The sequence below is a fragment of the Hyposmocoma kahamanoa genome, unplaced genomic scaffold (genome assembly GCF_003589595.1).
Source record: "Hyposmocoma kahamanoa isolate Upper Pololo Valley unplaced genomic scaffold, ASM358959v1 100156, whole genome shotgun sequence".
Taxonomy (NCBI): Eukaryota; Metazoa; Arthropoda; class Insecta; order Lepidoptera; family Cosmopterigidae; genus Hyposmocoma; species Hyposmocoma kahamanoa.
In genome coordinates this window covers 8,482-23,061 of record NW_020653249.1, presented here as the reverse complement: position 1 = coordinate 23,061, position 14,580 = coordinate 8,482, and the positions used below count along the sequence as shown (strand labels likewise).

Here is a 14,580-nt window from a genome sequence, read left to right as displayed (position 1 = left end):
GTTAGAATTATAATGCAACTATCGAACACTAAGAAATAATTCTTTCAATCTGGTGGAAAGCGTCTTCCAGCAAACCATGCTAGATGCCAACTAAGCCATGGAACGAACCAGCGGACCTTACGATTTTTTCTGTCCTTGTCGCAGGTCTTTGTTTTACCAAGTCCCATGTGCCTGTAACTTCACCAACAGACCTTCAGTTCCAGAACAAGCCATTAAATATCTCGGAGAGCATCGGGATCCTTGGTGTCGACATCTCTTGTGACATTCAGTTCCGTAGTCACTTAGATGGCAAAGTCAACTTGGCGTCCAAAAAGCTTGGTGTGCTAAACAGGGCTAAGCGGTATCTCACTTCGGAGCAGAGACTGCTACTTTATAAGTCACAAGTCCGTCCCCACATGGAATACTGCTGCCATCTTTAAACGGGAGCTCCTGGATGCCAGCTTGGGCCCTTTGACGCGGTTCAAATACGTGCTATGAGAATTGTTGACGATCCTGTGCTTGCAGACGATATTGAACCACTGTCTTGGAGGGGAGACTTTGCCTCCCTACGCCTGTTCTATCGCTTGTACAATGGCCAATGTTCTGAAGAACTGTTTTACATGATGCCAACAGCAACATTTTATCATCGCACCGCTCGCTACCGGCAGGGAAGTCCGTGTCGATCTCGTTCTGTACGGTTTCATGTCGGGGTTTTCCCGCAGGAATACAGCATGGAGTCCGTCAAAAGGGGTTTGAGAAGAAGAGGGTCCTAAAGGGTCGGCAACGCGCTCGTGACGCCGCTGGTGTTGCAGGCGTTCATAGGCGACGGTAACCGCCTATGCCTGTTTGCTGCTTACATAATATATAAAAAAACCTTTAGCCTTCCAAACCGGAACGCAGTAATGCTAACATTATTGCTTGGCGGTACGATGGCAGTATTTCCCTGGACGAACTCTGTCCCAACGTGCTCTACTGCTGCTAAAACTTTTTTGAACTTTCAAATCTTGCTTTCTCAATTCCATTTCTCAATTCTATTTGGTTTTTATTGCAAGATTTTTTTAATGACAAGGAAAATTGTTCATAATGTCTTAAAAAAGGAATTTTGATATGTTAACTATATTTATAAAAAATATGACATAATTATGTAATTTAATAAAATGACAAATGTTATGACTATTATTATATAATTCTAGAATAATTTGACAATTTTTTTTTTTTAAATACTTTAGACTTCAAATTCATTGACTTTTCAGAAAATATTTTGTTTAGATTTAATTATCATTATAATGATATTTTAATTAATGGTAATCAAAATGTGTATTTAAAAAATTGACATTGCTACGCCCTTGCAGGGTACATGTTTGATACTGTAAACTACTATAAGAACTATTATGTAACAACATGTTTCGCAATAAACGTTATTATTATTATTGTGATAATATCTGGGAAAGAAACCACGACCAAAAGGCATAATTACTGTTACACCATATTTATTATCACACTGTATTATTTCACGTACGAGAACATATGCTATTTTTATTATTATATTAAGTAGTAGGCCGCTGATGGACTGCTACGGGCAAAAGGAGAACTGAAGAATCTTAACCCGTGTTAAAAGCTAAGTAGCGGGTTTGAGGGCGCTCAGATGGGCAAGAACATCGAAATAAAACGCTGCCGGACGCTTCCGCCCGAAGGGCGTGCTATAGGAGCGGTAATGACATCATTAAAAACATGTCCATACAGAAACCAAAGGGATAATTATAACACCACGATTTCCACATCTTATTTTACAAATAAGTCGTGCAGTTAATGGTAAGCGACATGCCTGTCCGTAACAGTTGCAACGCTACTAAGAACTTTAAATTACAAAGACTGAGGAACACTTCCAATGCGCCCGCCATCGCGAGACATAAGTTGACAAGTCACATGTGCATGTATTTAATGCACCAACACTCTTCAAAACTGGAAGGCAGTTTGAGCATTACTGAAATAGGTAAGGTGAACTGTACTTACCTGGGCGAAATCATTCACAAGAACCTCTACTGCTAATTAATTAAAGAAAAATCAATTTTAAAAATGGTTAACGCCATCTAACGGTATAAATGAAATATTAAAGACATTCAATATTCAAATGTTTTTGTAGTTATCGTCGTCGCCATACCTACTTCTGCTGCCAAGCATTAATGTGAGCATTGCTGCGTTCCGATTCTGAAGGGTAAGGGTCATGGGACTTGTCAACTTATGTCTCAGAGTGACGGGTTCAATCCAGTGGCTCTTAGATCTTTGCGATTTAAAGCCCTGTGTGGGACTGCAGCTGTGTCGCTTGCAGCTAGGCGCACGACTTGCTCATCCCGTTACTTGATGTCATTAAAAACGTGTAATACGTTGTATTTCGCTGATCATTATGCCTTCCTGGTGTACTATACATACCTGTAATAACACTTACATTTCGATTTTCAGGTATCGTGCAGGGGCCGTGACTATGGCAACCAGCGCTGAAACAAACCCCTGAACGGTGAGTACATGACCTAGTCAAGGAAGCACAAAGGTTTAGGTGAACAGTTTATTAAACTCTGGCATTTGTGTTATTGAAAACGTTAGTTCATTATTTGTTTAGAGACAATGGTATATTTTTGGCAGTTTCACTGTGGAATGTTTCTTCGTTGCTAGAAGAATAGGTAAGGTCGTGAACCTTATTGTAAAAGTTTTTGAGTTTGAGCGTAAAATAAAATTGTTTGAGTTTAAAATTAACTAGCTAAATTAGTTCGACTTTAAAGAAGTCTGTAAAAATACCTTCAGTTCTCCATTATTGTTTCTGAAGGATAACCAAACTAAAATTTCATCTGAACAAACAAGAAATACATGCGCCCCAAATATTGAGGACGTTCAGCGGCCTCGCAATGTCGTTAGGACACCTGTTTCAATACAGTTTTGGTGAAAACAATGTTAAAGTGTTTTCAATATTTAAAGATGTTTCTCCTTTGGCTGGCTAATAAGCTTAACTTGGATGAAGGAGCTACCATCTCGTTCCTACTGTCGAAAGCAATAAGTCGTAGTGGCATGCAATATATCATCAATCAGTAATGTGTTCCGGTTTTAAAGGCTAAGGGTGCTGATGAAGCTACAGGCACATGGGTCTTGCTCGTACCTCAGGGCGGGCGCAATGTCCTTCAGATCTTTGCGATTTAAGAGTCTATACAATCCCAAATGGCATTGGTTGATTCGCACAACAGTGACAATCAATAATTTTGGAAAAAATATGCAATAAAATTGAAGATATACACTGATTTGCATACGCCGTGAAAAAACAAACACAAACTTATCTCGAAATTTTATAAGAAAACCGCCGTATTCAATAAGCACTTTACACACCATAGCAATGATTTTGTTTTAATATCAACTGAACTAAATTGAGCACATAAAGAAGATAATATACATTTTTGAAATGGCATTAATATTGTTTGTAAAAAAACAAATTCTGAAATAAAGCCAGTGTTAATGCCACTCGATGTAATCAAAATGAAACGTATTAGTGCGGGAAAAAAATCTGTTCGAGCTAAGATAGTATCGATTATTAAAGCTCTAATAGTACAGCTAGTGTTGAATAAATCGAAAGCAAAGTGGGTAGATTTTGTCTACAATCTTACATTTACAAATGTCCTAACGTAACCTCAAATGACTTAATAAATAAAGCTGCAAATATCGGTACATCATAAACAGACGAAATCTGACAATGGCTGTCGCAATCGGGTGCGGTGAAGCGGTCACGGACTAGCCCAGTTCCCAGGCTGTGGAGCAATGCTTAATTTGTACCAAACGTGCCTCGCTTTTGTGATAAACTGTGTCGTTGACGAGCTGCAAAATTACAATGTTGGTTTATAATTGAAAACTGTTGACCACTCTCTTAAATTTTAGCATGATAATTTTGCAAACTTTATTTTCAAGCTTTATTTTGCTATCGAGCAGGAAGATTTTTCGAGACTTGAGTGTTTTGGTGAGAGGTTGTCGTTAGGGTGTCACATTCTTGATACTTTCGTAAATATAATACAAAGTTTAATGTGACAGATAATATACTCCAGCGAGCATTGAACTTAGGTCGCTTATATATATATCATGTTAATTTAGTCAAAAGTAGTCAATATTATCTAGTAACCAAGACCGGGTTTTAGAAATACAAGCTTTATACCCCATTTATTTCTGGTAAATACACAATTATATAGGTAACTACAGGTAATGAATAAAAACAGTCGATGTTTAGAAAGTTTTTTACAATGTACCGAAATGCTCCATGCATTTCTTATCCGATATAATTATAAATAAAAAAACATACCAATTCAGGACTAAGATGGTATGATCATGTAAGAGAAAGAAGATCATGGTGTAAGCTAATAATCCTTAATTTGTCAGATGAAATCGAAAAATTTACTTGGTAATTTGGAGAACCCAAAATTGGTTTTCTTGAAGACACCTGACAAGATCCTATTTCCTAAGTAAAAGCTGGAGTTAACCAAGAAGATTTAAAATTTCAATATTGTTGTTATATTGTGTTTAAAAGTTTTTGAAGTTTATTACCTTTTCTAACTGTACTAGATAGCTCAATTTCTTATTTTCTTGATAAATTTCCCAAAGACCTCAGCTGATCAAAATGTCCTATTACTTAAAACGTCCTTTAAGTGTCCACGAGCTCAGGTGAGTCTGATAATGATAATACCAATTTACACATAAAGTTGGTATACCTAATGGTTTTTTAAGAATGAAGAATGATTGTTTCTTGGCAACATTAAGTTGCGAATTCGCGACATAGCAGTATAGGTTTATACTTTATTAAAACGGTCTAAAGCAGGCCCAGAAATTCATTGGTATTTCGTTATATCGCATAAGCTTTGAGTTTTTTTTAATGGAAAGGAACTGATGGTCTGACCGAGTGAAGAAAATGAATTTTTTACCAAATTCTACCACGTAATGGTGCCGCTCATAAATTTTAAGCATTAATGATAGAACCACTATTCGCAGCAGTTAATGGCAAACCAACTCGTGTAAGAGTTTCCATTCTTTCCCAAAAAATCCAAAACTTGAACCTTGATCGTCTAGTTCGCTCTTTAAATCCATGCATCATTAAGATGCGTTCGTCTTAGATGTAAAACAAATTTATTTTTTAACTCCCTTTCTTCTCGTGCACCGCAGTTGTGGAACAGACTCCCTTCCCATATCCAGTCTAACCCGTCTATCGCTTCTTTCAAGAAAAGCGCACTTTCTTGCTGAACTCTCTTTGTAATCATCTTATTGTTTTTTTCATACTTCTTTATGTGTGTATGTGTATATTTATTATGATTAATTATAATACTTATTTAAGTAATGGTATTTTTTCTTTCTCATTCTCTCTTGCACGCTATTGCCCGCTTATTACCTTAGCTCTCACTGCCCCGGGCTGGCTGGAAGAGATCTCTTTTAGTGATAAGTCCACCTTTGCTCACTTTCTGTTAATGTAATATTTCTGTTGCATTTATTTGGTGCAATAAAGCATATATAATACATCCTTTTTTATGATATCCATTAACGGGACGAACACGGTCGAACTTCTTGTGGTAAGGGACACATCTACCCATATTTGTTGCAATGCCACTCAGAGCTTTAAATCGGAAATATCTAGGGCGATGCTATAGCGCCCGTTGCCTTGGAAGACAAACTGAACAAACAAAGATCATATGTGCTTGTGCCCTGAAATTTCCCTGCACGAATTCTTCCACAAGGAGCTATTGCTACTGTTTATAATCTCTGAAATGAAATAAGTTATTAAAAATTGTATTGCGTCAAGGTTTCGAGATGTAAAGGTAAAGGAGTAAAGTTTGCTTCTATTGCGGAGGAATTAGGGCGGTTGTAGGATCGAAGAAAAGATCTAAACACTAGTAAAAGTTATTTGACCGATATAACAAAAACACGAAACAAAATAATCAGATGCCTATTCATCCTTATCTACTTCATTAGTTGAGGAATGCCTCATAGCATGGTCCATTTAATCCGCCTTTATCACACTAAAGAGTTCTGTCAATGAACTGTCTTTTTGCGCCTACCCTCATTCGGGACTAGGTTTATAAATAGATGCAATTTCATTTGAAATTAGTTACATAACGGGAAAGTTTATGTTGTGAACTTGTTTCTGTTTTGTTTGTTTTGTCTTCTGTGGTGTCATTTGTGGTTTCTTTCTGTCTTTCTTTTCTTCAATTCGTTGATTATGTTTCTTTTCATTTAAAAGAGCAATACATCTAACATCTATCGGTTCGTATTCAGTCATAGAGACCGTTCCTTCTTCTATTTCCTATTTCTACCGCCAAGCAGTAACGTGAGCATTACTGCGTTTCGCTGTTGAATGGTAAACGTGCTGATGAAATTACAGACACCCAAGTGTCTTTTCAATTTGTCTCAGGGTGATGGACGCAGCGACTGCTAAGAACAGGCGTGTCGCCTTACCAATAAGCACGACTTGTTCGTCCCGTCCCTCGGTATCATAAAAATATATATTCTACATAAAGGTGTCTTGTAAAGTAGTGATCTATTCATAATAATGGTTTATAACTATTTGCTTATATATAGCATATAACTGTATGTATATATAACAAGGATTATGTATGTATTTACTCATATTAAGAAAAGTATTTAGGTAATATTGTATTTCATTTTTAGACGCACACATCTGTCATTCACTCGCTAGGGTCCATTGAAAACCACCGCCCACCAGCCCATCCTTGGCTGTGGCTTTAGCTGAATGAGATCCTTTTTTCATACGCCACAACCGTACACATGTTAGTATAATATTAAGTTGTATAATAATTATATATATTTGATAAACAAAGTCTTTTTATTAAATAATTTTGACATACAAGTTAAGAACTCTGTAATACAAAATCGTATTAATTATATAACCAGTTGTTATATTTATCTCTCATAATAATGTAGACTGTAGTAAAAACCACATCGTAAATCCAGTTGTCCCAGTTGAAACCAATGTATCATTGCATCTCTGTCTAACGCACATTATCTGCGTACATTCCATCTCTCTCGCAGCATCCATATCGATCGGGGTGGAGGACCTTGACCTTGTGTGGGGTGGAACCAGTAGACGACCTTGTCTTGAAGTTCTTTGAAGAAACGGGACTGATTTTTTGCGATAATTATCGTTCTTTTAATGAGACTGGCAGAGGTGAAAATGAAAAATTAATTTTATTATGGATATGTACGTTATGTAAGAAGTGTATTCAAAAGTATTTTAGTTAAATAAAAATGTTGCGTCACTCATATTCTGTTATAAATAAAGTGTTATAATCTGTAAACATGATATGTATGGAAGGTTTTTGTCTCTGCCTGTCCAGGTGGGAAAATGACGGGAAGTACGTATAATGTACATACTGTATATAACACGCACGTACGTACAATAAAAACACACACACACACACACACACACACACACACTCCTTCTCCACAAATCACAGTGTTCATCTTTTTTTTATTAAGTCCAGCTGTCGAAGCGTGAGCCTGGTGATTCGTTATACAGGGAATCCCAGTAACAACACCAGACTCTCGCAAACGTTCCTAAATGTTTTTTTTTTTACTTCTTCTTAGAGTGCTGAAGGTTGGCCGTCAACTTCCTGTATCCGTCTCTATCAGCAGCCAACCGAAGCAGCTGTCCGACGGAGGCAATGCCGGTTCCGCAGCCACGATTTCTTTCTTCGTCCACCGCGTCTCTTTGCCTGTCATTATTAGCTGTAGCAGCGTGTATCTATTATTCCGGATCACGTGACCAAGATACTCTGTTTTGAGCCTTTTGATAGATGGCATCATTTTCCTGGACATACGAATACGCTGAAGCTCAGTTTCGTTCGTTAACCTCTGTGTCTAACCTTTTTTTAATTTTTTTTTTCGAATAATGCATTATTTACCATTGCCTTTGTGTGAGTGAATAAAGTTATTATATCATTAGGCATATTTTTCAGGATAATCGGCATGATCTCGTACGAATGGGAAAGCATATTTATTATATAATATATATGGCGAAATTGAGTTAACATAATCTGGAATCAGCGAAACAATATCTATAACCCCCTATAAGCGATTTTTTCAGTAATGGAACATCTAGTGAACTGACAATGATGAAGATAATAATATTCTTCCTCCTCGCGTCGTGTTCAATAGTTTCTGCATAAGGATGCTGTGCCATCTGTGGTGGTCTTTGGCATAGTGAAGTGCATCATGGATACCCATGCAGAGAACCGTGCAAAATTGGTTGGACCATCTTGTGGGACAGCGACCACTCGGAGGTTTGCCGTCGATTCGTCCGGTAATCATTAGCCGTTCCACGTTGCGCCTTTCTTTCTTTGCAATGTAGCCAAAGAAATCAAGTATCCTACAGAGACATAAGATACCGTTAAACTCCCGCAGAATTGAGTCCTTGCTGCGAAATCAGTCCAACGGATTCACGTCCACGTTTCCGCACCACAGATCAAAATAGAAAAAACCAAAGAGCCCACCAATCTCATCTTTGTTTTACGCACTGTCCTTGCTTACTCTCAGTAATTGGGCCATAGCACCTTTAGCCATGCCTTCGAATCGCATCTTTACGCACAACCCGGTGTTAAGTTCGCGCCCAAGTAAATTAAATCTTCTGCAGTTTCAAGATTGAGGGCGCCCTTTAGATCCAAACTGTCCGAACCATTAATTTGGTCTTTGCATGGTTGATCTTGAAAGCCAAGTTCTAAACTGATCGTCTCTACTCTGCTCAACCTTTTCACCTTCGTTGACATTGACCAGAGCTATGTCGTCTGCATACCGAAGGTTAGTTATTTTCATGTCACCTATTGTGACTCCACCCTCCCAATCATCGCAAGCACATCTGACTATGTATTTACCATAGGCGTTAAATAGTATAGGAGATGAATGATGAGAAATAGAAGTGGAATAGTAATAGTTGTCTAAAAGGTACTCATAGTATCGAGCCAATGAATTGCCTCAATGTATTTTTACCTGTATTTTTCGTTCAATTCAGAGCAGAGGTGTAATCTATCATAACCTGTGTGCAATATTATCTTAAAGTACAATCTTGAACAACGGACTGTCAGGGCACATTTATCATTTGAAATTGCTTTTCATTTGCGTTATAACAGAAACATTTTCCAGAAAATGAAAAAAAAAGACGATTTTTCGCAAGGTTTCATTATTGTAAGGCAATTTATTCAAATAAGGACACTTATAAAGCTGAGATAGCACGAAAAGTGAACAAATAAGATGTGGGAGAAATAGGAGACAAGGTCGAATGCGTAGAGAGCGTTACCCCCTTGTTTATGGAATGGGATGTTCCCTATAGAATCACATTAATAATTCATATTTGGTTGTCATTTTTACGTAATTCGTCATCAGCCCATTTATACGTCTCACTGCTGGGCACGGGTCTCCTTTCAGACAAGGGTTTAGGCCATTGTCCCCCACACTGGACCATTGCGGGCTTCACATGGTTTCCTATGTTTTCCTTCACCGAAAAGCTCCTGTGTACTAAATTACACTTGAAATTGTCATATTAATTAAACTCTACTGCTTATTCGTCAGGCAGATTCCCCTGAGAAGAATGAGCAAGAAATTCTAGGGGTTGCTCTTTGTAAATATACATTTGAATACATTTATCATTACAATATTTAATTTAAATATCCTTAGATCGAGACTACACAGAAAAAAAGGAATTCTACTAATAAGAAAGAGCAATTTCTCAAAATATTTGCTAATTCTGAAAAAATATTTATTAAAAGTAATAAAATATTGTCATTACAAAAATACTGTTTACCTTTTTCTAATACAATTTTACTCTTAACTTTATTCTAACTTTTGGACAAATACCTTCACTTCAAGATTTTATTTCATTTCTAATCAATTAATTGGACATTACTTACATCAAGAAATTTTTACCTCTTACATCAAATTTCAATAATCTTAAATGAATTCAAAATTTCTTGGGTGTATTTAAGAAAATATATTCTTAAAAAACAGAAGTAGTTTGCTATTCAGATTAATATTCCTAAATTCTAGAGTATATTTTTAAAGCAACATTTCGTTGCGTTTTCATAGTCAATGTTGTCGTGACATGTCGCCGAAGGCGCACGCGGTAACAATTACTTTTACTTGTGCTTGTAATCATAAAAATCATAAACAGCCATTTATACAAAGAAGCAATACGTAGTATCTCTAGTTTGTTAGTGTGTTATTTGTAGTCATAATTTAAGAAATTGGTTTTAGCGTGAAATCAAACTACACTTGTAACAAGTACAACTTCAACATGCAATTAGTTCCATCACGCCACTGCTAGATGGCATTAGTTGTACTCTAAAACGCGCTATCGTTTTGTTAACTTCAATAGTATAAAGTCATCTCAAATATTTTAAACTGTTAGTGTTTTCTGCCGCTGTAGCATTTATAAGGCTCTGAACTGTCCTCAAGTATTCGAGAAGATTCCGTCCTATTTCTGCTACTCTAAGGTTTGGCACTGAACTGTGTACTTTCATACTAGTGAAACATACTGTTGAGTCTATAACCCTGTAACTTTACGCTTTTTGATATTAGAAAACATAAATCTTCAGTCAAATAATTAAGTACATCTCAATTTTTCATTCTTTTTTTTCGAGTCAAAAGCGGACATTTCTAAAAACTAATAAAATATTTTGTTGAATCTAGAGTAGCTTTGTGACTAGAAGTAAATTAATTTGCTCTTGGATTAAATATTTCTGTCTTACAACTAAAATACACTTTTGAGACGGTTTTTTTACTATTATCAAGTAATTATTCTCTAGCGTCTATAGGGAGAGGATCGTTTTGTTGGATTTAAAAAATTTGTCTTCATAAAAAGAATTTTGTCTTTTTCTAAGTAATCTGTTTTTACCGTGTAGCTGCAAGAGCTAAACCGGTCACTACCACGGATTTTTGTCGTCCAAGTACGCAGAAGCTGTAATAATACACCTTTAGTATAAAGTTTTTGTTTCGTTATAGTTTTAAACTTCGTAAATTGCCAATTTTGAATATTAATCGGAATCTTATTATAGAAGCGTATACATTGCCCCTCAAATAACTTTGAGACTTTATGAAGACGACTGTCAAGTACAGCTAGTTTATTTTTTCCTCGTATGTCACTATTTTTCATAAAAAAAATATATTTTTCTTAACATAAATAACCTTTTGAAAAATGTACTGTGACGTTAGTGTAAGAATGTTAATCTCTTTAAATTTATCTCTCAAAGACAGTCTGGGCCCCAGATTGTAAATTGTCGTAACCGCGCGTTTCTGCAGGACAAAGATTCTATTAATATCGGTGGCATTAAACTGTGAAAGTAGCTGAGCAAACCAATGTAGCTGTTTCGACGTCTGAAAGTTTTCGTTTTTTTTTATCGCGTACACTGGCAGAGCTGAGACGTTTTGATAATTTATTTATATGTGGACCTCATTGCAATTTAGCATCTTAGAATAATAACGCATAGAAACCTAGTCCGCACACGCTAAGTGAGGCAAATTGAAACGCTCCCAAAGGGCCTACACGAGCGGGCGGGCCGTCAGTACTCAAGCTCAACTTGCACCGCGAACAGCTCAAGAATTTTAGCTAAAACTGACGAAATGTGCGGTAAATGAGTGTAAAAATACGTCAAACAAACATAAAATAGATACTAACATCACATTCCACAAGGAAGTAACGCGTTTCAACTTGTATTTTTATATAAATATTCACTAAAACCGAAAATTAACCTACTACTAAAACTAGCCTACATGAATTTGATTTTTGCCTCACTTGTGACAGTTCGTTTGATATGAAACTATCATTCTATCCGTTATTATTCTAAGTTTAGCATCTAAAGTTATACCTAGAAATACAACTGTATTTGCAAGGTTAAATTTTTCGTTTCTAACTATAATGTTTGTGTCCGTCTGTCTAACATTGGGTAAATTAAAATTTCACACAATTTGTTTTTTTCTCATAAGAAGCAGGTTATTAACTACAAGATAATTACTTTAGATATAGCATTTAATTACATCCATCGAAGCTTATGAAGCGAAGCGAGCGAAGCTTTCTTGGCATCCACCCAAATTGTACATTCTACGTACGGAATCACTCAGCCGTCCTTCAACTGAAAATCATGAAAATTAAATTAGCATAAAAATACAATTCTACAGGTCGCTCAGAGGCTCAAATTTGAATTTCTATTTGCGATCTGACATAATTGAGGTCAAAGACAATGTTTACATTTTGGTACCTGTTGGTGGCTCCTTGTGAATTAGTTCGTCCAGGGAAGTACTGCCACCTTACCTACCTCTGCAGCCAAGCAGTAATGTTAGCATTACTGGTAACGGTGCTGGTGAAATTACAGACACATGGGACCTTTCAAGTTAAGTCTCAGGGTGACGGGTGCAGTGGTACTGCCCCTCAGATCTTTGCGATTTAAAGCCTGAGTGGCACTGGAACTGCTTTGGTCGACTTGTTTGTTCCGTCACTAGATCATACATCGTTCCATGTATTGTTATATAGTTCCACGTATGGCATGGAAGCTTGCACGATATTCGATGGTAGATCATTTGCTTAAAATTGTATTCTACTCCGAGATGGCGGAAGGTAAATGGAAGCATGGTGGTCAACATCTTCGCCACAAGGATGTGCTCAATAGACATCTACATGCTTGCGCTATTGATCCGTCAGGTTAGGAGGGCCCTACTTGGCATAACTCGTCTTGACGGTCTACTATCTATAAAAATGTAGAAAAATTCAAACAAAATCGAATCGAAACCAAAAAACGCCAAATAAGAAGAGACAGACCTAACCTAAGCCTTCCTATACATATAACTTTATTACTCTGTATGTGATCGGGCATTTAGGACAAAATTCGGTAGGGCGAGCCATATTATACAAAATTCGGTAGGGTACACGCTAGGAAATAATCTCAAAGGGTCGCTGTTATCGAAATCGATATGGAAGACTACTCATACATATATCATAAAAAAGTGTAATATTATAAATACGTAAGTAACTCTGTCCTTTACGTTTTCACGCTTAAAACGTTAACATTGATAAATTTTGGTACAGATATAGATGGGACCTAGGAGAAGAACACTTTTTGCCACAAAAATAAGTATTACAGGGGTTGAAATAGGGGATGAAAGTTCGTATGGAGGACCAATAAAACTATGAAAATTAGTAGGGGAAAGTATGAGATATTGGACCGGCAACTAAATTGGACCATCCTCAATACCAAAAAGTATCCTTTAAATTGCTTTATTGCCATAACTCGGCGATATGCGTCAAACTTCATTGTATATTGGCCATGTTGTTTTTGTTGTAATAATGAACGTCTGTGTTCTGTTTTGAAAAACTTATTTTGTTATTTTTAATGTAAACTCCATAGATCCGTCCTAAGAGTGTAGTTAACTTAAAGGTAAGCGTACAGTGTTTGTAATTTACAGCATATAAGTATGATTTATCAATAAACTTACACGAAACGTTTGCCGGCATTTATAGGTTGTTTTTATAATATTTTCATACTGTTGGTTAAAATGGACCAACAGTATGAAGTGAATGGATGTTCTAAAGGTCTTAGACGATTCAGATAGCAACCTTGAATCAGAAGACAAGGATAATGAATGCGCTAAATACAAAAGAAAAGAGCTCCCAAAGTTGATTGGACACAGTGTGTGTGGTTTCATAATTGGAATCAAGAACCATGTACTCAAAATCCTCAAATTTGCGACGATTGTCTTATGTGAAGAGCTTATTCTTTTGAATTAGTAGGTTTATTATATTATGTTCCGTTGTAATTTTGTATTTGTTTTACCTCTGAGCCTATTAAAGTCCAATTTAGACACCCCATGGTTCAAATTACAGAACCAGCCGGCTAAATTTTTACTAAGCTCGGATTTCACATTTTGTTGATTTTTTATATGTCTGTAACAATTTATGTTAACTAATGCTTAATAAATACAAAGTCTAATAATTGTTGTTTGATTTCATACAATAGACGTTTGCAAAAATCTGAAAAATTTCAATTTAAAACGCGTTTGAAAAAATTGGTCCAAATTAACAGACTTTCCCCTATAGTACAATTAAGCAGGCTACGTGAAGTATTTTTTCTACGCAGACAAAAATGCGGACAGATTTAATAGATTACGAATACAATATGATGGTTCCAAATCCATTGGCGGTACCTACAAAGTGTTTTGTACCTATCGAGGATTTTTAATTTCTAATTTAATTAGTTGTTAATCATCCATCCCTTTCAAATGATCAATTTTTCTGTCGTAATCATCTATGCCATCACAACGCTCTTTGTTACACTGTTCCATCTTTCTGTCTCCAAGACACACCTCACATTCTATAGGATTTCGCCCTACTTTCATGCTTCTTCGGTCATAACAAAAAATCACTCTCCTACATTAAACCTAGATCCATCAAGACACGATGAACAGCCAGACCGCTTATTTGAAGAGATTCAACCAAACAAATAAACACTGATTGACATCAAGGTAAATAAAATAAAAGTGCATGCAAGTATAAATGCAATTGGACAACAGTCGGGTCGTTTAAATCGCTTC

The 14,580-nt window shown here is 36.4% G+C and overlaps 1 protein-coding gene across 1 annotated transcript in view; it reads left to right on the top strand.

Annotated features, from left to right (window-relative positions):
• Nucleotides 1-2,437: 2,437 nt before the first annotated feature.
• LOC113229484 overlaps nt 2,438-14,580 on the top strand; it is a gene marked incomplete at its 3' end in the record, with an annotated part of 15,416 nt that continues 3,273 nt past the window's right edge. The window contains exon 1 of the mRNA XM_026463090.1: nt 2,438-2,494. The remainder of the gene's footprint in view (nt 2,495-14,580) is intronic.